Here is a 20,971-nt window from a genome sequence, read left to right on the forward strand (position 1 = left end):
ATAATCTTTAAGAAAAGAGTTCCAGGACTTCAGCACGTAGAGCAGTTCTCTTACCACATCTCTATGCAAGTTCTTGCTATTTGTAACAAAATAGTTTCCATTTGTCATGACAGACTATTTCTAAGCTTTGCTCATTAGTTAGGACTGGAATATATCACTTTATTTGTTTCTGTGGATGCTTTCATCAGAAACCAAGTCCAGATGTAGCGGGTTGGCAGTAGATCAGGTTGAGCTACCCGAGGTTTTGCTGAGACTAAATAAGGCTTAAATATTTTCGTTCTGTTTCCTCTTCACCTTACTTATCATGCTGGCATTGACAGAAGCAAGGCTGCTTTCCTGAGTGCTGATCACCCTTCTGCATCGTCACTAAGTGCTGTTAGCAGTGTTTAAAATACAAGAGACTTGTTGATGCAAGAGAGAGACAGGGGTTTGAATAGCTAATGCTCCTTGTTTTGGCAAGCCTATTAAGATGTCAAGTGGCTCCTACAGTGGACAGGATTCTGAGACCTGCAGTAGCACAGTCCTGACATTTGGAACTGGCAGCCAGCCCTGAAGGTGACAGTGCACTCAGTCTGTTTTCACAGTGCTTCTTCTCACAGGTCTATATCTGGTAATAGGCTGCCTGCCGCTGGCAATTTGCATGGCAATCCCTACTAATTGCCAACAGTGTTTTCACCTGTCAGGAACAATTCCTAATCAAACACTGCCTCTCTGCAGCTCTGGGCAATTGTCATGTGTGTTACAAGATGTAGTATAGTGTATGGTCATTGGTAAATCACAGCATTGTCCTGACTTTTGCCTTCTGCATCCCGAAGAATGCTGGTAGAAGGCAACTTGCTGCAAGATGCTGCAACATGGCTGTTTTTCTGTGTGCAGGAGCCAAGAGTGAGCAATGGTTTACACTTGGAGTGGAGTGTGTCACAAAATACTGCTTCAGGGCTGCTGATGGCATCAAAAGGGCCTCACGGTGAGGCAATTAACTTTAGGTCACCCTCTCAGAATAAAAGACACAACGTCCAACCCCTCCAACTAAGGTCTTGGAGCAATGTGGGCTTTATGGAAAGTGCTGTTCTAATTTTCAGCAGCTGAGTTAGTGAAACAGCATGACTTGGCATCTATGGCACCAGTTATAGAAGAGGCTGGGGAAGGATATTGCTTGCCAAATATGCAAAGCATTTGTGTGATTTACTTCAGCAAAGACGTGAAATACATCCTACTCAGTCTGAGCTAAGGAGGAACCCTGGGGCTAGGAAAGCACAGAGTTCTGAATGGCAAATGGAGAGTGGAAAAGCTGTGAACTCCCAAGGAGATGCCTATTGCCAGCCTGTGGTGGTGACAGACCTACCTCTGGATCAAACTCCTAGGGCAGTTCTCTATGTGACACAGTGGGATGATAAGCTTTGGTAGAAGATGAAAGTGAGCTTAGGCTCCTGTTTCAGAAGAGCTCCTGTGGTGTTTTGTGGAACATGGAGTGCTGTTGAAACTTCCAACTTGTAATTAACTGCAGATACTGTTTTAATTACCAGTATCAAATCTGTTGAATCATCTATGTATGTACTTTTGACTTCTGAAAGCTCTAAATTAGAATTGTCCTTTGCTTGTCTGGGGTTAGGCTTCCTGAATGCTTTGCCATGAATTATGCAGATGATGAGGAGAATAAAACAGGCTAGAGTACATCCAAATTTGGTTCACCAAAGTTACCAGAGTAGAAGTTGTTTGCATCGTAGAATTTTGTCTCCTTCCAGGAAATGCATGTACCAGAGACCTCAGTGAATCAGTCAGTCTTCTATGGAAGATCTCATTCTGTACAACTGAGATAACTCACTCTGAGATATGTAATCTAAACTGCATTAAAATATGTTAAGTCACCTTCCTCTTCACAAAGTACATGCAGCATTCCTCTTTCCTTCTTGCTACATTATGATTTTCTGCTAGCAAAACAAGAGAGGATTAATTTGTACAATGTTAGGTCATGAGAAGAACATTTAATGGGTACACTGTGACAGAAATGTGTGCATTCTGTGAATGTAAGTTATGGAAAAACTGCACCTTCTGGACACAAATCACTCCACCTTCCTCAATCTCTAAAAAGAAGGAGCAGGATCCCAGTGCGTGGATATAACTGCACTGACACAACCTTGGTAAAGTTAGTAATGGATCATGTTTCATACCAGTTCCTCAGCAGATCAACTTTCATTTCATCAGCTTCCCCCTTTTTCGAGGGCCTTGGTCTTATCCCTGGCTGCTGCTTTATTGCTTTTGAAATGGGGCTCAAGGATTCACATACATAAAAATGCCTTGAAATCAATGGATGCTTTACCATAGAGCATGCCGTGTTCATCTCCTGCACACAAAAGATTTATTGTCACTACATCATCAACAAGACAAAGAGGTGTGATAATTGCTAGCTCAAGGGGCTGTGGAAATCTGTGGGCCTGGTTAAGAAATTCTACCAGCGGGGAGGTGACTTTGGGGTGAAGCTAAGGCTCAATAGTCAGAGTGTTCAGGTAGTTACCTCCATGGCATGCATGTGTGTGGATGGTCTAAGCAACTTCTAACTGTTACAGAGCCTCCTAAGACTATTCTGTTTGACCCCCACTTCAAAAAAAACACAAGAAGTGTCTGGTTCAATAAAAGGTGGGAAATGAAGATAAAATTTTTAATTACTGTGAAAATTCATTCAGCTTCTTTTGACATGTAATACAGCTGGAACTCTGTAATGTATGTGAGCTATGGGGAATCTAGAATGAAATAGTTCTTCTTTTAAACTTTGAGCTTGTTTCAGAAGTACATTGCAATGAGCACACATTTCAAATGACAGCATAACAGTTCATCACAGTCACCTTCACTTCAAACAGGCCTCACAGATTTTAGCTGTCAAGAAACAAACAACTGAGCCTGGAATACTTTGTGCCTCTTGATACTGATCTTTGGAATTGGGATATCTTCCTAATTCATTCCATTCCTGTCATGATGGGAGCAGTTCTGTTTACTCTAATTACTGGGAAATGTGATGAGAGTGCTGGCTTATGCTTGCTGAGAACGGGAGTACAGTGCAGTGGAAGTTCCCAAGATCCTGGCTTAGCAATTGGACACTGCGTGTCTTTGTTAGTGTTTGAACATCTGTTCAGTGAGTAACCCCCAAGACAAGTGAGTACCTTGCTCTTTTCAGGACAAAAGTAATAAAGTTTGAACAACTTGTTGAAAATGTTTTGGCCCAGCATTGTTATAGATAGCTGAGCTGTGCTCTAATCAAGCCAAGTCCTTTGTTATCTGAATGGGTGGATAGAAAAAAAAAATTCTCTTATTATAGCCAAATACAAAGCAGATGAGTTACTGGTCTTCTGAAACGTGGATCACTTTTACTGTGAAGTCAGGTTCCAAAGGTCTTTTCAGCCCTTACCATCCAGAGGAAATTGTCTGCTTGAGCCAAAGCATTCTCTGCTTCTGAATGCACATCCAAGCTCTACTTAGCAGCCCCTTTGCTAGGGTAGGTGAGCTGCTTACATGGGGAGTGTCTGCTAAATCCTAAGCCAGTGTTAAAAAAGAGCAGGTGTGATAGATGATGGACGGGTGAAGGGACACTTGATTTTCCACAGAACTGATTTGATCTCTCCAGTGAAGTTCCATGAAGTCCAGGTTAAATTTCAGTTCCTGGGTCTGAAGGGGAAGAGGCTCTGTGTAAAATCTGTCACAAGGTTAATAGAAAATTCATCTAACCAAGATGTAGTCTCATAAATGGCAACACTATCTGAGGCTGAAGTTTTGACTTGTATTAAATGTATAAATATTTGCAGAGACATCAGTAAGAGTAGCTAGAATCTTATGCAGCACTGAATAAGAAACAAGTTGAGTTTGATCTGGATATGTAATGCCAAATAAGTTACTCATGTGCTTTTCTCAGGTTTTAATACTTTTCTGATTTTTAAATGTGAAAAAATGGAGTAATGTCATCTCAGGACCATTTTAAATATCACCTGAGTATTGGATAATCTTGTCTTAGTCACTCTTCCGAATAGTATCCCTTTTCCATTTCAAAATTCTGCAACCATATTTGACAGCTCTGTCTGTGCTATCCTGGACGTCTTTGCTGCTCTCATCAAGCATGTGCCTTAGTTGTGTCTTGGCACCAGTTTGTAATCTGCCATATCTTTTGTCTCTGTTTTTTTTTCATGATAAGTCTGAAGAGTTTATAGTTCATTTGAGTTTTTGTGAGGTGTCCTCATCTCTTAGATATTTAATGACCATATTAGGGAACCTCTGAAAGCCCAGAGAATCTAGTTTATAGGATTAATTCTGAAAGTTTAGTATGATAACAGAATTTGAAAAACAACTTGACTTGATGGCCTTGCATTTTATGCAAAGCTGTAAACAAGAGGAGAGTAATCAAAGCTTAGCTTGTTCACGGATATGAACTTTACTATTATCTCATGGGAAAGACAAGAAAAGGCCACTTATTCAGATTCAAGGATAGCATCTATTTTGGCAACTAACTCTTGGAGTAGGTACAAAGATACATAGGTCATGCTGTCGTTGTACCCTTTGACCATGTAAAATGTAAGGGGCCAACATGCCAGTGTAGGACAAGGAAGCATTGATGTTCATGTAGACAGAGAAATTCTAAGGGATGTTCTGTACGACCTGAGCAGATGTGCTCTGTTCTTAACTGTTACCATTATATCCCACATTTTATGTGATATTTAGCTATGAAATATATGTGTCTCTGCATTTTGATAGAAACCCAATGAATAGAAGGACTTTTAATGCAATAGCAAGGTTGTCATGTGTAATCTGTTACTAGGTGTGTGGATTTTTAAATAGTACCGGGATCTTTCTGTGCCATTTTGGGTTTTTTATTTCTTCTGAGTTTTTGATAATGTTTTTCAAACTTATTTTCTGTAGGCACAAAGAAGCCTGACGTTCTTAAATATTTATATGGTCCACTAATTAAAAAGAAAAATCAATTATTAGCCCTTTATGGTGGATGGCTATACCTACTCTACAAGAGGATGGAGCCATTGCAGCCCTTCTGCAGTGGAAGCACAGTGCTCACTTTTGCAGAAAAAGCAGGTAGTCATTGGCTCTGAGGCATGATGTCCAGCCTGGGCATTCACATGCAATAGAAAGGGCCTTTAAGGGGAAGTCAGCCTGTATGAGTGTAAGAAGCAAACACTGCCTAGACCATGTGTAGATTTATGCAGGAAATACCCACATGAAACACTTAATTGATCTCAACTGGGACTGACAGCAGCCTTCCTTGTGCCCAGGAGCATGGTGCTGCCATAGCCAGTTAGCAGCTAGCTCAGAGCTTGCTCACGAGTCTTTGTATAACCCTGCACTGTGCAGAGTAGGCATTCCCAGAACATTGGTTTTTTGTTTAGTTGAAACCTAAGACTCCTGGTTACTGCATGAGATGCAGATTTTGCAGAAAAACCCAGCTATTGTGGGAATCACAGTCAAAGCACAAGAGTTGGCATGGCTGCACCTTCTGCATTCAGTCCACATTTGACCTGCTATGGGTTAGTATGCCCTGACCTCACAGGGAAGGAAACCCTCCTGCGAGGCAGGATCAAATTCTGTTTCATGCCTGCTGCAGAATAAACTGTGAAGGAGCTGGACCAAGGAGAACTACTGCTTTATGCCACTTTTTGCTGAGCTCAACACCCCATTCTCATGTTTCTCTGGCTGACCGAGGCACATCCTCCTGCATCAGGGGAGGACAAAATTTCCAATCAAGTATGTTCATGAAAGACAGATGGGAAAGCAAGTGTGAGGATTCAACTCTTCCTCCTCTTGAGCTGTTGAAATTACGCTGGACACCACAGTCTCGGTGATAAGAGGCCGAAGAGAACCTCTGATTTTGTTCAGGTTGAGCTTTTTCCAGCTGTGCCAAACACCTGGCAGGATGCAGCAGCAGTCTGACATGTTTGCTGCTCTGACTCTGTGTGCACAGACAGAAGTGACTGAACCCTGCTGAGGGATCCTCAACTGAACGCCTTGTCCCAGCACCTAGAGAACTCATGTGATGGTCAGAGGAAGGCAGCGACTCCTGAGAAACATCACCAAGTATTTAGAAAATCATTCTGCTTTGCAGTATTTCAGCTTTTTTACTTTCCCCTCCTTTGTCCTTTGTATTGTAGGCCTTTGTCTAAAGTAGGATCTGTATTTCCCAAGAGTGAATGGCTGGAGGACAGTGTGAAGTCCTGTGTTCTATGTTCGTGGTATTGCCACTTCAGATGTTCTTGAATCAGAATGTGGGTTCCCCCATCCCAAATTAAGCTATCTCTGTTTATTATGTAAGAATAGACATTAGAACTACTTTTCGTTGCCTTCTGGTTCTGGTCTTTCCTGGTTCTCCCAAGTTTTTTTTCCTCACCATGAATTTTGTATTTTGGGGGTTGTTTTTTTATTTGTCTTACATGAAAGCTGAGAGTGTCATGCAATGTCTCTTTTCTATCAGGTGTGGCTTTATGGAAACATCACACATTGTAGGAGCTGATAACAGCATACTAGATGTGCAGGGCCCAAGGGTGTATCAGACTGGGAGGTGGCACTTTGTGCTGTACCCATTCTTAACTAACTGGGAGATTGAATATGGTTTAGAGCAGCTCTGTTGAGGGCAATTCTGAATGAGTTCAAGCTTCAAGAATTCCTCAGGAGAGTTTTGGTTAAAGACTGAATGTTGTTACTTGACTAGAGCTATGTGTGAAGAATTCATATTTTTGCAGTGACATTTTGGAATTATTTCAGTTATTGGAAGAGTGGATTTTAAAAATCTGGGCTGTTTTTTAGCATGGGGGCTTTGTTGAAAACAGGGTGGCTTTTAAAGCCATTATATGAGAAATGAATCTGTCAAATCTTGTGGACTTCAGGGAGGTCTGAGTATGAAGACCAAAGATGAAGTTTTTCGGTGCTCATCTTCATTCACAAGAGCAGGCTGAGTCACAGCTAGGGCAGACTTTAGGGGAAGGATGCTTGAGCTAAAGTAAGCTGCTTGCTGCTGTGCTCATTAGCTTTCCAGCTCACTAGAGGAGTAGAATTACCAGTCCTTCTACCAGACAAAGCTGCAGCCTTGCTCACTGGCATTGGCATATCCCAAAGCTATTGAGAATCCAAACCCATGGTTTGAGCATCCATCACACACAAAACCATGTAAGGGCCAAATAGGAATTTTACAGCCTGTTTAATTCCAACGATGATTCAGAAAGAGCAGACCTTGCCTGCAGGCACAAGTACAGGGCTGCAAATGGAAGAGAGAGGTGCCTTTGGGCTGATTATTCTTGTAACTCTGCATGTAGCTCTGCCGGCTGTAGCTATTATATATGTTAATATAATTGTCTAATCATTTTTGAAAGCCGGTAAAGATATTTCACTACAGTGTTCCCTTCTTGCCCTGTGGTAATGAATTCTTCAGGCTGATTTTCATGCCACCTTTTAAAATTTATTTTTATAAAAGAATATCTATTACACCTAGTGCCTTCTTCTGGCATGGAGTAGGATAAATCCATGCATCCCGATTTTGCTTCACAATTACTCATTCATTACTTGACTTGCAGCCTGAAATTAATCAGCTTTTCTTCTATGCTTCCATCTTTTTCAGCTATATATTCCTTTAATCCTTCTTTGTAACCTCAATGTATGTTTGTCACTTTTAAGGATTGATTTAATTCAATTGTCTAATCTTACAAGGTTCCTTGGTATTTAATTATACATTGGCTAACGAGTCAGGTTTTCTGGGCTGCTGCTTCAAGAGTCTGCCAGATTCTTACTGTGGCTTTTGCTTAGATCATTATGAATCCCAGCCCAGCTAATGGTGTGGTCCCTGGACTTCCACAGTTTCCACATACCTGGTTCAGGCTGCTCCTTCCATTATTCCCTTCTTGTGCTTAAGACAAGGAAGAATTGTCTTTCATCATGTTTGTAAGACCCTGCCACCCTAGACAGGGTGGTGCATTGTCCAGCAGAAGTAGCAGCCTTGAGATTGTCTCCTGTGTTCTCCCTTCAGCATCCTGTAACAGTACCCTGCAGTGTGAAGTAGCTGTGACTTGTCATGCTCTGGCCCAAATGCTGACTCTCTGAGAGCTGCTGTTTGATCAGGGTTAGACTCTTAGAAACGTCTGTCTGAGCAGATGTTTCTTTGTGAGTTGTTTTCATCCATTTTAAGGATGCCTGACTATTAGCATTGCCACAATCATACCTGATGTAACTTTGCCAGCTGCTTGGTCACTTGTACTGTTCAAGCACAAAATACAGAGCTGGAAGGGAATCTGATGAGAATTTTGCCCACAGCAGTTACAATCAGTTTTCTTCTGTTATGTATAAAGACATCAAAACAATGTGAGGTTTAAAGAAATATGAAACATTAATTTGTTCTTTAGAACAGGAAGTATTCTTTTCCTATAGACCTGATCAAGAGTCTTTTGCCCTTCATTTTGCCAAGAATAGACCATGCTTTCAGGGTCTGAGTCTAATTTCTGAATTACAAGAGCAACAAAAAGAACTCAATTTTTAAAGTCTCAGCAGAAAAATAAAATAAGCATGTGTGCAAACACGGGGGCAGTGGTGTGTAAGCACACTGGCAGACGGGGATAGAAGCAAGAAATGTCATGAGACACGCTTGCAGTTTCATTGCAACATGGAGCCAAGGTGTAGAGAAAGCAGAGGGGCCTATCACATCAATTATGCAGCTCGTGGACTGTGTGTCTTGTAGCTTTTCTGTGAACTGATAGTGACCCCGTACAGTGCATTGTTCCTTTTCTCCTTTCCATCTGTTCAGTATTTCAGCTTCTCAGATCACTAGAAGCCTGCTATTGATTTTTAGATGTGTCCTAAGTTTGCCATAAATTTTATATAGTGACCTCATACTGCCAGAAAACAGAACTGACACACCTTCACCCCAAAGTATACACTTAAATAAGTGGTAGATGTTTGCAAATCATGACAATCTATTTCTAGCCCTCTGGGAATGCCTGAGCTGAAAGAGAATCACCACCACCATGGTAGTTATTGATCCCTGCAAGGCAGATCTTTCTTTCCATGGGAGATTTCAGCCACTTTACTCTTTGTTCTCTATATTTTGGTATATGTTCATCTCTATTTTGTTATATGCATGGCAGCACCAAATAGTAACAGTTGTGTCTGTCTTTGCCCAGCATGTTGTGATTTCATTTGCAGGCAATGCAGTTCCTGTGTTAGATCAGACAGATTCTGCTCTGGCAATGGTACATCTGCCTGACATGCCCCATTGCTCCTGCAATCTATGGCTGAATCTTCTTTGTCATTCCACTGTTTCTTTTTTCATTTCCATCTGTTTGTCGTTCCAGAGTTTCTTGAATAATGGAGACACAGTGATTGCTTTTGAGATGTGTCATAAGCTTGTCATAAGCATTTTCTTTCCTTTAGTAGTCCCCTTTGCCAGGCAGTGCAGTTGGAGGATACAGTAAGGGGAATTGACAAGTTATTCCAGCTGTTCAGCTGAAGCAAATGCCAGTGGCTTTTTTGCATGTTTCCCTGCTTGCTCTCCACATTGATTTTCTATTATTCTTGGCAAAAATAGGGAGGCCTCTTTTTTTAGCCACTGGAATTTAAGGGGAACCTCATTGCTTGAAGTGTTAGACCAAGAGAGATTAGGAAGATGTGGAAAACAAGTGCCTTTACTTTAAAGGATTACTGATATAAAATCTAAGGCAAGAAACTTTCTCCTGTTCTCAATTTTGCATGCTTCACCCTTTCTGTGTTCATTGAGGTAAAATTCATTACCATAGTTGTTAGCTGTGAAAAATTATATTCACTATGGAGTTAACTTACATGGCTGGATTTAAAGTCCCAGCTTTATCTACAACTTCCTAATGTTTGCTTCAAGCTGTGATAAAGATCTTATAATGTAGGGCTCCAAGTGGTTTGCAGAGACATCAGATAGAAATAAAATGCTGTCTTCTGGTGTGGCATCTTGAGACACAGAGGGATGATACACATACAAAAGGCACCTGCTTTCCACGGGAGTGTTGCGTGCTGGCTGTAGCCCTGAGGGGTCAGAGCACAGCAGTGCTGTGACCAGACAAGGGTGGGATCCCTGCAGCCCCGGAGTGACGGCTGCCGGCCCCTTCGCCGTGCAGAGCACGTCTCTCCTTCCCGTGAGTCTGCCTCACAGCGAGTGGAGAGCTACAGTCTGAGGGAAGCATTTTCATCCTTTTACAAAGCCCTTCATGAGTGGCATTGCAGGGTGAGAAGTCTTTCCCTGCTTTCTCTTTCTCTCTCCTTTCCCTGCTGGTGTTTCATTTTTCTAGTCAGTTTTGTAGTTCTCAGCCTCTTTGAACCAAACATGGTGAGCGTGAGATCTCGGTGAGATTTTGTTGCATTATTTTTCCCTCTCCCTGGAATGAAGGGCTATTGTTTCCTCCTAGAGAAGTGTAGTCAATGCAGTGCCTGTAGGCCAGGTCACTGTTCGACCCTTTCCCTTGGTCACTGACCCACATTTCATTCAAACACATTGGTAAATAGTGGCACTTCTTATGTCTCTGAGATTTATGTAACAGACAGGGAAAGATTAGAATTGGAGATATCTCTTACTATTTTGGGGCCCTGGGCTGCCAGCCAGTTTTACTTCTAGAGAAGCAAGTGTGTGGTTTTGTGAGTATGAAGGTGTGACTCATTCTCCTCCTTGACATACTTTAGAACATGCACTGAGTGATGATTTACATGGGGATGCATTGAGGCTCTGCTTGAGCTGACAGCACTTGGTGCACTTTAATCTTACATGTGGATAGAGGAAATGAGTTAATCTGCAGTTAAATATAGAGGTGGTGAAAGAGTTGGGAAGGGGAGGGGTTGACTCTAATCTCACTTAGGTTGGGGTCAGTCAAGAGTAACCTCTGTATCTGGATGGTATTACTCTGGGGTAAGTCATATCTCACCTCTCTGGAGCTGACAATATTAGCTAATGGAAAACGGTGACAAAGTGAGAATGTGCCCTGAGCTCTAGCATCGCTGTAGTCTTGTTCTTTCTGATCACCATCTACATGTTGGTGACACCTTTTTTTTTTTTTTTCCTTTCAAGAGGTAATGAGTGAATTGTAGGGGTAAGCAAATGTGTGTTGCTGAAATTACATCTTAAGGTTCAAATCTGAGAGCAGATCAGTGTTCATCTACAAGCTTGGTTCTCTGTGATTGTTCCTTTGTATGTTTGTTTTCTGTTTATTCCTGACCTGGGTTTCAAGCTGGGGATGTAGAAGAATTGAGAAGCAGGGATGCCTGTTCTGCAGATACCCACTTCTCTCTCCCTTTGTGTGCAGATGTGTCCTTAAACTCTGTGTTAGACTGAGAGCTGCCATTTTATCATTCTCTCCAGCTTCCTGCATGCCTAAATGGATATTTTTTGGGGGGAAGCCTGCATTAATGGTTTGTATGTATTAGCTGCTTCTGGGCAGTTTTTCTTCTGCAAAGTGCTGCTGGAATGCTGCCTGCTGGTATGTCCAAGCAGAATGAGCCACACCTGAGCAAAGAGGGGTGCTTTGCACCAGGCTGGCCCTGCTGCCTGTGCCATGGAGGTGTATGCTGCCTGCACTGTGTTGGGCAAGGGGTGAAATGGATTTTGCTGTCTCATTTGGACAGGTAAAAGCAGTCTTTCGGGCATGGACTGAACAAACCTGAAAGAGGAATTTTGGCAGCCCAGCTCAAGCTAATCTATTATGTGCTGACAGTGTTTTCTCAACAGAGTTGAACCCAAGTAGTCCATGTAAGGAATTTGCATTTGGCGGTCACATACTATATAGGTCATGTTTATTGAGCAGTGGGTGAAGAAAGCCACTGGTTTACATAAGCTCACTAAAAAGAAAGGTCTATCAGGCAAAAGAGTTCATTTTTATATTGGAGAAAATCTAAGCCAATCTTGAGAAATCAAGATCTACCCTGGAATGTATTTTTGCCTCTTTTGTTGACTTCACTGAAAATGACATGCTTTAGCAGGATTTGGCCTTGCATGTAGATTAGTAACAGCATCACTGTTGTCTTTAGTGTTTCTGTTGGCCCAAAGCAATATTCTTTGAGCCATTCTAGTCCATAGGGACAGCCTGAACTCTGGCCATCTGTCCCTAAGCAGTCCATATTCATAGTGTATTAGGCAGTTTGTTTTATAAAATCTAAGAAACTATCCAAAACCCAAGGATATTAGACATGGTTTATCAGTAAGTTTAATGGTGATGATTATGATTATTATTAATTTTAGTTAGCAAAAATATTTTCAGAATTTGATCTTTGCTGCACTTAGCTGAGGACGGCATTTTTGTTGTATTTGATACTTATTAAGCTAGAACTTTCATGATGGAGTGGCTCAGGTAAGAAATTTTCAAAAGATCTGTTGATATCTCTTAATAGCTGAATGACAAGCCTTACAACTTCCAGAGTGGAAGAGCATAGCTATATCTGAGACCAAGGACAAGCATCGACTTAGCGAACAGTTGCTCAGGTTGAAGACAGCGACCCTTGTCTTCCCTTCCACACTGCTTCTTGTTGCTTTACCAGTACTGGTGGTTGGCTTGACTTGCAGCTTTGCCAGCTGAAGGGTGCATGTGAGCACTGTGTGATCAGCATTGAGAAAATAGATCAGCTTAATTTATCATCACTGGTTGTTCAGTTTAACTTGGTGGATTCAGCCTTCTGTGGATTATGAAGTGCTCACTTGGACACCTCTGCTACGAGCTCTGTAGGGAGTTGTAACCTCCAGCAGGTGGTATGGTGACAAGCAGTTTTCAGTGAAAACACTTTCAAAAGGTGGGTGTCAATTTTCAGCCTTAGAGGCAGTATAGACCATGAAACGAGCATTGTGCTAGGAAAGCTGGAGTCACAGTTTGTTCCTGGCACTGATTCTGGTGCGATCAGGTCAAATCACTCCTCATCCATGCATCTTTTTCCCCTTCATGTGTCTTGTCCATTTAAATTCCTTGAAAAGGGGATGCCTGTTCTTATGTGGACAATGGCAAAATACAATATTTTTATCCTGCTAGTCTTACTGAGCTGCTTGAATTTGTTGTTTTCTAAATGGCCTTTAGATCTGTGTATTGTTTGTTGATCTTAGTTTCCAACTCTTTGCTTTTCCATTGCAAAGCTTGTCCCACACTGATGTGTTTGATTATGTTTTCATTGCCATTGTACTTGCTTTGATTTTGCAGCTCAGTGCCCAAAGCACAGGGCGCTGTACAAACAACATGATAAAGTCAAGCAGGGTCAGCCCCTTTCTCTTTTTACCTTGAAAACAATGTGAAACTCCTATGTTTCTTTTGCTTGGCACCTCCAGTTCTTGAGCTGGAGGCTGTGTGTGTGTGTGCTGCCCTCCTGTTGTGTTCAGGTGTGAGATCACTTGGAGAGTGTTTTCCACTGCTGCCTAAGGGGGTACTGGAAGCTGTTCTGTCTGCTTGGTTGTGTGTGAGCTCAGGCTGTGAAGTGTGGAAAATTACTGCAAGAATAGCAGCATGCTGTGCTGATGTTTATGTCTACAGTGGGTTAGTTGGGACTGGGTATCGTTACCAGGGCTCCTAAGTGTATTCATAGACTTATCCTGCTGGATCATGCCTGGCCACTGTCTGCAACAAGAAATTTTCTCCTATATCTCACCTCTCCTTTTTGCTTTTGGCAGCATTCCTTTCTCCACAGAGATGTGGTTTGAGTGTGGCCTGTGTCCAACCCTTTTAAGGTGTGCCTGGCTGTTGATCTGAAAAAGGGAGGAGCAAGAGAGCTTGATTCTGCACTATTGTAGTATTGTCAGCCAATGTATCAGTCCTTAGAATGGAATAAAAAAGCCTCCAGAAACATCCATTTCTGGATGGACCTTGTTACTTTTGTACTTTAGGCTCATCCCCGTGGTGTTCCTGCCTTTCCCTTCCCATGTCATTTTGAAAGCCTCTTATACCAGATTTGGGTACCAAGACAGACTAAGGCTGTAGCTCCATGCATCAGAACTACACAGTCTGCAGTTTGCTCTAAGCCACAGTAATTTATTTGTCTCTAAACTCAAGATGTCCCTAGAGTTAGGGAAACCCTTAGTTATAAAAATTACAGGGGGAAAAAAAAAAGAAGGATGAAAACTCTAAACTCTGCAGGGCAACCTCCTTATCAGCAGCGTGGTGAGATTTTTGGTTTGGTGTGGTTTTGTGGTGGTTTTTTGTTTTCTTCTCCATTTGCTTGATTTGCTCACCTGCTGCATTCATTCAGAGTTTCCATGTGGAAGTTGCTTTTTGTAGTTCGCTGAGGAGCTCAGTTACCATTGGTGCTGGTTGCTGGCTTCTTGTGCAGGCAGAATTCAAGTACCTTTTGTATTATTAGAAATTCTTTCATCAGAATTTTCCTTTATGGTGGAAATCAAAATCTTAAAAACAGATAAAGCCAAAACACAGCTGAGTACTAACATAATTAAAACATGCTGAAAACTTCTTGGTGGTGTCCTTTCTCTCTGACACTCTCAGCTCCCTAATTATGCTGCTGTTGACAGAAAGTGAAGTTTGTCTCTAACAGCAGTGGGTATAAAGTTTGTCTAAACTGAATCTTTCTGTGAGTCCTGCATTGATTTTTCAGCAAAAATAGCTTCTTATGGTCCTCCAGGAGCTAAAGTGGGGCGTATTTCCAAGGGGAAAGTTTTGGTGTCGCTTCTAGACTGGGGCACAGACCAGTTATGACCTGCCTCTGTATTCTCTTGTTTTGCTGAGCTCCCTGGATACATGCCAGGTTGGAGCCTTGCTTGTAACAATTCTCAGCACCAGAGAAGTTTCTGTTGGTTGCATTTTGTGCCATTTACTCTCTTCTCCCCCTCTCAATCTTGCTTTTAGTCCTTGTGATAACAGCTCTCTGCTTTGGGTGGCTTTTGGTAGTTGGGACTCTGGCCAGCTTCAGCCTTTTGCCAACTCACAAGGACAAGGCAGGTTGGGAAAGCAAACAAACTGCAGTTAATGCCAGCAGGGCAGCTTCTTGTGTTGCAGGAAAACCTTACCACTGGAATATTAACTCTCTCTTGGTGCATACTCTGGACATCTTTATAGGAAATTTTCTTTCCAGTACTAGCAATACGCCTTTCAAATGTGTGTGCTTTCACTGATCCCTTTCTACTTGTTGGAGATGGAGAAGCTATTAGACCATCCTGGACAGAAAACTCTAATTTGTTTCAGCTTGTGTTTTCCTAGGACTATTATAGTTTTATTGAAAACTGTCCTGGTTCTTCTAGGCTCATTGCTTGGGATCTTCATGGGTCTTGAATGTAGTCTTGAGGCTTGTAAAAACATCATATTATTGGAGCTCTGTAAGCATGGTCTGAGATGGCTCCTGTGCAAGGTCATTGATACTCCTTATGAGTGCTTTTATCTCTGAGCTTCACCTTCTGCTTTCTCTATGTCGTGTTTATGCCCCATGTGTACTGCCATGAGAATATCTAACTGGTGAGGCTTACTGGCTGACAGGCTGGTTGTACAAGGCCCTTGGAGGTCCTGGTCTTCCATTGCTTGTTGAAAGAAATGTGACTTCACTCCCCTCAAAGCTTGAATAAAACACACATGCCTAACCAGCATAGGCATCAAACTTTGCTAGCTGGTCTCCTCAACTTCTTCTTAAAGTTGTTGAATACAGAGAAGTATGAAGAAGGTAGTGTAGAGAAAGGTTACATTGCCCTCTGGAAGAACTGCTCTCTCCACTCAGTACAGCAGGAGCTCAGGGTGACTGAGTAGTTCAGCCCGATAAATGACATGATTAAAGATGAGGGCTGTCGATACTTACCTTGTAAGTCAAACTGCAGAGGCATCTCGCTACAGCAGACTGCTGTTAATGTTACTGAGTGAAACAATAAAGGTGCACAGCCATCTATCAAATCTATGTCACGTCTTACCATTTAGACTTAATATTTGACTGGAGTTAAATAATTTCATTTAGTAACCATCAATGCATGCGAAAAACCATTAATTTTTTTCTGTGTGAATTCTGCCTCTATGTCTGTCTAGCTGTGTATCCTAACTAAGGAATTTGTCTGAAGACAACCTAATGTGTATGTTTCTTAATATACATACATACTGCCCTTCCTTCTGAGGGTTTTCATTCCTGGCAGTGGGGAGTTACATTTCATGGCCATTGTTACTCCTAGTTCCCAACCCAGGCTCTGTATCAGATGAGCCTATTCACACACCAGGGATAGCAGCATAGATATGTGTTTACTTCTTTTTTTTGCATTTTGCAAACTAGTATACTAAATGAAATCAAGAGCAATTTACATTGGTAAACAGACTGTAGGTTGGTAAGGAGGCATGAATATTTGTGCTATTCAGCTTTCCTTGCTGCTTGAGGGGGAATCTCTAACAGAAAGGCAGGAAAACGGATGTGGTTTCAGCCTTCCCTAGAGACAACGGTAAACATTGGTTCTCACACAGAGGATGCTAGGATGCGGATCTGAGCAGAGTGATGTTTGTATTAACTATGCTATGCTCCCTACATGGTAAGCAGAGGTAATTGTTTCATCTAAAAGTAACATTATTTCTGTGAATGACTTACTGCTTTGGTACAGCCTTCTCTGTAAACGTGTTGGACAGCGGGACTAACAGCACCAATAAGCATTTTCTTTCTCTTTGACTTATGTAGGTATGAGCTGTTATGTAGCAGTTGCATGTGAAGAGAAGACAGAGTGCAAGTCGTCGTCAGAAGATCCTGTCCTAAGCTGGGCCTGAAGAGTTCATCCAGCTGACTGCCGTGAGTAGCCTGAGAGGGAGGGTAAGGGGCACATCACTGGGAGACCTTCTCCTGACCTGAGGCACCAAAATCACACTGGAAGAGCTTATCCTGACTTGAGGCACTAAAATCTCATCCATCTCTATCACTTGCAGTGAAGGAGTTTTCATCCTAGCATCAGCCTAGCTGGGTTGTGCAGCAGAAAGCTATATGGTGGCAAGAGTATCACTGTATTACAGAGGCTTTTTTGGTATGTGAGCCAGTCAAAAGCTCCAGTTCTTGAAAGACAGTCAAGCTCCAAATCACTTTTTTTGTGACTCATGGATGCATTAGATAAAACATAGTAGTAGTCCCAGAGAGGATTAATTTCACCTTTGCCACTGTCAGATGTGTTCCTATCTGAGTTTGTGACATAATGTTTGCTATCTGCATTTGTTCCATCCTCCCTGTTTATTATCTGCATTTGTGACATCCTTTTCTGTTTATTTTGATGCTAGTGCCAGTAAATATTCTGTGCCTTGTTCTAGGTTAGAAACAGATGGAGGTAGTGGGATCTTGGAATTTCCCCTTAGGATGACTCTTCTGGGGAGCCTCTTTGTGATCAGGAAGGCAAAGGTCAAAACAGCAGTTACCAAAGACTGAATTTCTGGCTTCACAGAAATGCCACATACAATTCTTTTTGGCTACATCTTTCTTTGTTTCTAAAAAGGCTTAAAGCATCAGGGGAAAATTCTATGCTCTCTTTCCTCTTCCCTTTTCTCTGCTACAGTGGTCTCAAATTGCAGCTCCATAAATGATTATGTCAAGTCCTTTCCTGTATAACATTGTACCGTATGTTTGTCTCTATGCCAGAGTCACATCCATACTGACATTATGATTCTCAAGGGTTGCCTATGTCTATCTCCTTCGGGGATATACAACCCTTCCAGTGAGGCTGCATCGGCCTCTTGTATGCTGAACATGCAGAGCCTGTTGTTAGCCTGATGGTGCTGTCTTTTATGAATTAGTTCTCTCTAAGGAATTAAAGTTCAAGCTGTTGGAGAGGAAGCTGGAGAAACTTTTGGGATGTATCAAGCCAAATTTTATGTCATTCTTCTACTACTGCCTTATAAGCAAAATCACATTGACCCCACTGTTGAACTGGCACAATGGGCTGTTTTACACCAGGCCTGAATATGATCCTGTACTCTGGCTGCAAAAAGGGACAGAAGCTTCCTCTCCTCAGTTTGACTGCCTTAGAGGGAAGAGAATGTGATTCTTGGTTCTCTTCCAGGCAGAAAGATGCAGTCAGGCATTGATCTGGAAAAAGAATGTCTCCAAGAAGCCTTGATTCTCATAGACATGCCTGGGAGTCACTGTGCCTCACGCTTGTGCTATGGCTGACCTATGTCATTGGTCAAGTGATGACATTTGCATTTCTTTCTTCCCTTATTCTTGATGCCTGGTCAGTCCTACTGGCTGTCATGTGACATCAAGGCATGGCACATCTGTTCTTCAGGGCGTTCATAGCATTGAGTACCAGGGCCTGAATAGCCCATATAGGAATTTGGAGGAGAACAATTTACTCTTAACCCCTATTCCAGCTTAGGTGGAGCTCTAAATGGCCCTTTTTACATTACCTTTTTTATATGAGAGAAAAATGCATACTACATCAATGCATCAATGTATTGATCGGCAATGCATACTGTAGATCAACTATTTCCTTCAGACTTTTAGTGCAGACATCTGTCACTTACTGGAAACAAAACAGTTCCAGGCCTGTCAAGATGGACCAAAGGCACAGAAGGGGAAGGAAAATATCTAGTCAGTGCACCAAGAAACAAAGTTAATCTGTGAAAGCACAGTGGGTGTATATTGACTGAGTCTTTTGCTGTCGTAAGTGAAGGAGTCAAAGCGAGGAAAATGCTACAGTAGGTCCAAGGCTCAATAACTGAGAAACAGTGCCCTTAATGTACACACAGACCTGTTGGAGAGTTGCTAAAGAGTTTATATTCTTACTGATGGCCAGATTTCCCAGAGCCTGCTGGTCAATAGCTGACGCCTTACTCAGTTCTGGAATTTGTTGCTTCGGGTGAATACTGAAGGTTATTCAGACAGGCTGCTGTCAGGTGTAACAAGTTTTCTTTTCACAACTTTCCCTTGGGTCAGAGCAGAATGTCTTCTAGAGGAAGGTGTTGCCCAGAATGTAATTTTGGTTCCAGCTGGTTGGTCACACCACCTCCACACTGGCTCTGCTCATCTGAGACTGTAAAAGAGGTTTAAGTGATGCAGCACTGTGCCAGAAACCAGAGCAGTAACAGTGAGAGTGAGTTTAAAGAAAGCAGGAAAATAGAGTTTTCATTTTTTCCGTTGAATTTTTTGGGAACAGATGGAGAGTCGATGAGGCAGAGATTCTGGAAGGGACAGTGTGTTTCAAACGTTTTCCTTAATGTCTTCCCAATCTGCTCATGCATTCATATCTCTTGCCTGTTTGGCACAGGGCAGTTAGTTAAGGATGTGAATATTTCAACACCCCCAGGCTTCCAGAGGTGGATGTTCCCCATGGCCTGTTTAGCTGTGGTTTTTGGGCTATGGAACTTTTGATGTAAAGGGTCGTGGGAGCAGCTCGTGGCCTGATGGGCAATGTCTTTGTTTACTTTGTTCCAAGTCACTGAAGTGAAGGATCTGGGCTTTCTGGACAGACAATGACCCTGGAACATCTTAATTGAGCACTGTACAGATCCTATTAGGATCAGTCCTGCGTCTTCTAAATGGCCAATGTGTTTTCTTAGGGTTTTGGGGATTTTTTTGTGTTTTGTTGTTGTTGTTTTGGGTTTTTTTGGGGGGGGTTGGTTTTTTTTGGGAGGTTTTTTTCTTGGTTTGCTTGTTTTGTTTTTTTGGGGTTTTTTTTACATCTGGTTAGAGGCCAAGAAGAATCTAATCAGAGCCCAGCAGTGCACTGAGCAGCAGTCATTATCATTACTTAGTCATCCAGTTGCTGTTTCTTTGCTCTGACAAGAAATGTTTGTGTGGTGGGAGCCAGGGAATGAAGATGATCAGCTTTTCTCTTCTTCTCTTGGAGAGGTTCAAGCACTTTTCCTCTCAATACGCCTGTACCAAAGTGTTGTCCTTTGAAGACAGATTTAAAGTAAGTAAGGCCTTCAAAACTCTGTGTACAGCCATGGTTTATGGGAGAGAAATCAAAAAGAAGGGGGAATTTAAACTGTTATTAACTCCTAAAGGAAATGACTTTCGGCTGTGAACTGTGAAATATGATTACTCTCTCATTAGCTTTCATAGTTACAAATGTAACTGGTTAATAATTCCAGCCAGCTGGCCAAGTTAGAATCCAAATTTCTCCTCAACCTCGTGTTTTGGGCTGGATTTTTGCTTATTAATGACATACACAGCAAATACATTGGACATAACTGCTGGGGCTTAGTTTCTATGAATGCCCAGGCTTGTCTACTGGAAGACATGTTGCTTCTTTTGGCTCTGTAGTTCTGTTCCTGGACAACAGAAGATCAGTTGTGGATAGCCTGATTTGATAATCATTTGTCTTTAGCACTTAGGGTGCAGGGAAAAGCATTGCAGGAATATACTGAGATGGAGAGAGTCATGTTTGAATTTTCTTTGCTGCTTCAACAAGTTCCCTTCTTTACTGCAGTCCTGTATCTCCTTTTTTTACCCTCAGCAACTTAGCAAGTCACTGTCATTGGAAGAGGCAGTAAACTCAGGTGCTGGCACAGAGATTATGCTAATATCTGAGTATTTTGGGTCTAAAGAAAAATTAGAGAATTTTACAAAAATCAGCTTCCCTTCGTGTCATATATGAGGTGATTTTTGTCCTGATGGTACCTTAAGGTTAATTTAAATTCTACAGCACAAAGGTTAAGAGCAGTGGTAAACAGCTGGTGCCTTTACAGAAGCTTTTCATATTGATTGGGGTGTGTTCTGTTACCTTCACAGTTAGCAGTGCCTTTCATTGACTGAGGTGCTGGTTGGATCAGTAAGCATGGCTCTGGCCTAAACTAAATTTATGAAGTGCCTTTGGTCTTTTGTAGTAGAGGAACAAAGCCTGGGTCTCCTGCCACAAGCAATCCAGCGATCATTGAGTGTAATCCTTGTGTCCCACACCCCAGTTTGGCACATATGCCACAAATCCCAGCATGCAAGTTTTGCTTCCATTTTGCCTGAGTGTAAGTGGCAGCACAGGGTAGAGAAGGCTGGAGATGCTTATGTGTAGGTGAGGATGCATGCTTTGTCAATTGCATTCTGTAATGGCCATTAATTTCCTTAG

General features: G+C 42.1%; 1 protein-coding gene across 4 annotated transcripts in view; it reads left to right on the plus strand.

Moving 5' to 3' along the window:
* SORBS1 (sorbin and SH3 domain containing 1) overlaps positions 1-20,971 on the plus strand; it is a 164,572-nt gene that overhangs the window by 64,350 nt on the left and 79,251 nt on the right. For all 4 annotated transcript variants that reach the window (XM_042018691.1, XM_042018705.1, XM_042018692.1 and 1 more), the window contains one exon: positions 16,606-16,713. The gene's annotated coding sequence lies outside the window, so the exon portion shown is untranslated. The remainder of the gene's footprint in view (positions 1-16,605; positions 16,714-20,971) is intronic.

The sequence above is a fragment of the Corvus kubaryi genome, unplaced genomic scaffold, assembly GCF_017639235.1.
Source record: "Corvus kubaryi isolate FWS band 111438036 unplaced genomic scaffold, C.kubaryi_AGA036_p1.0 138, whole genome shotgun sequence".
Taxonomy (NCBI): domain Eukaryota; kingdom Metazoa; phylum Chordata; class Aves; order Passeriformes; family Corvidae; genus Corvus; species Corvus kubaryi.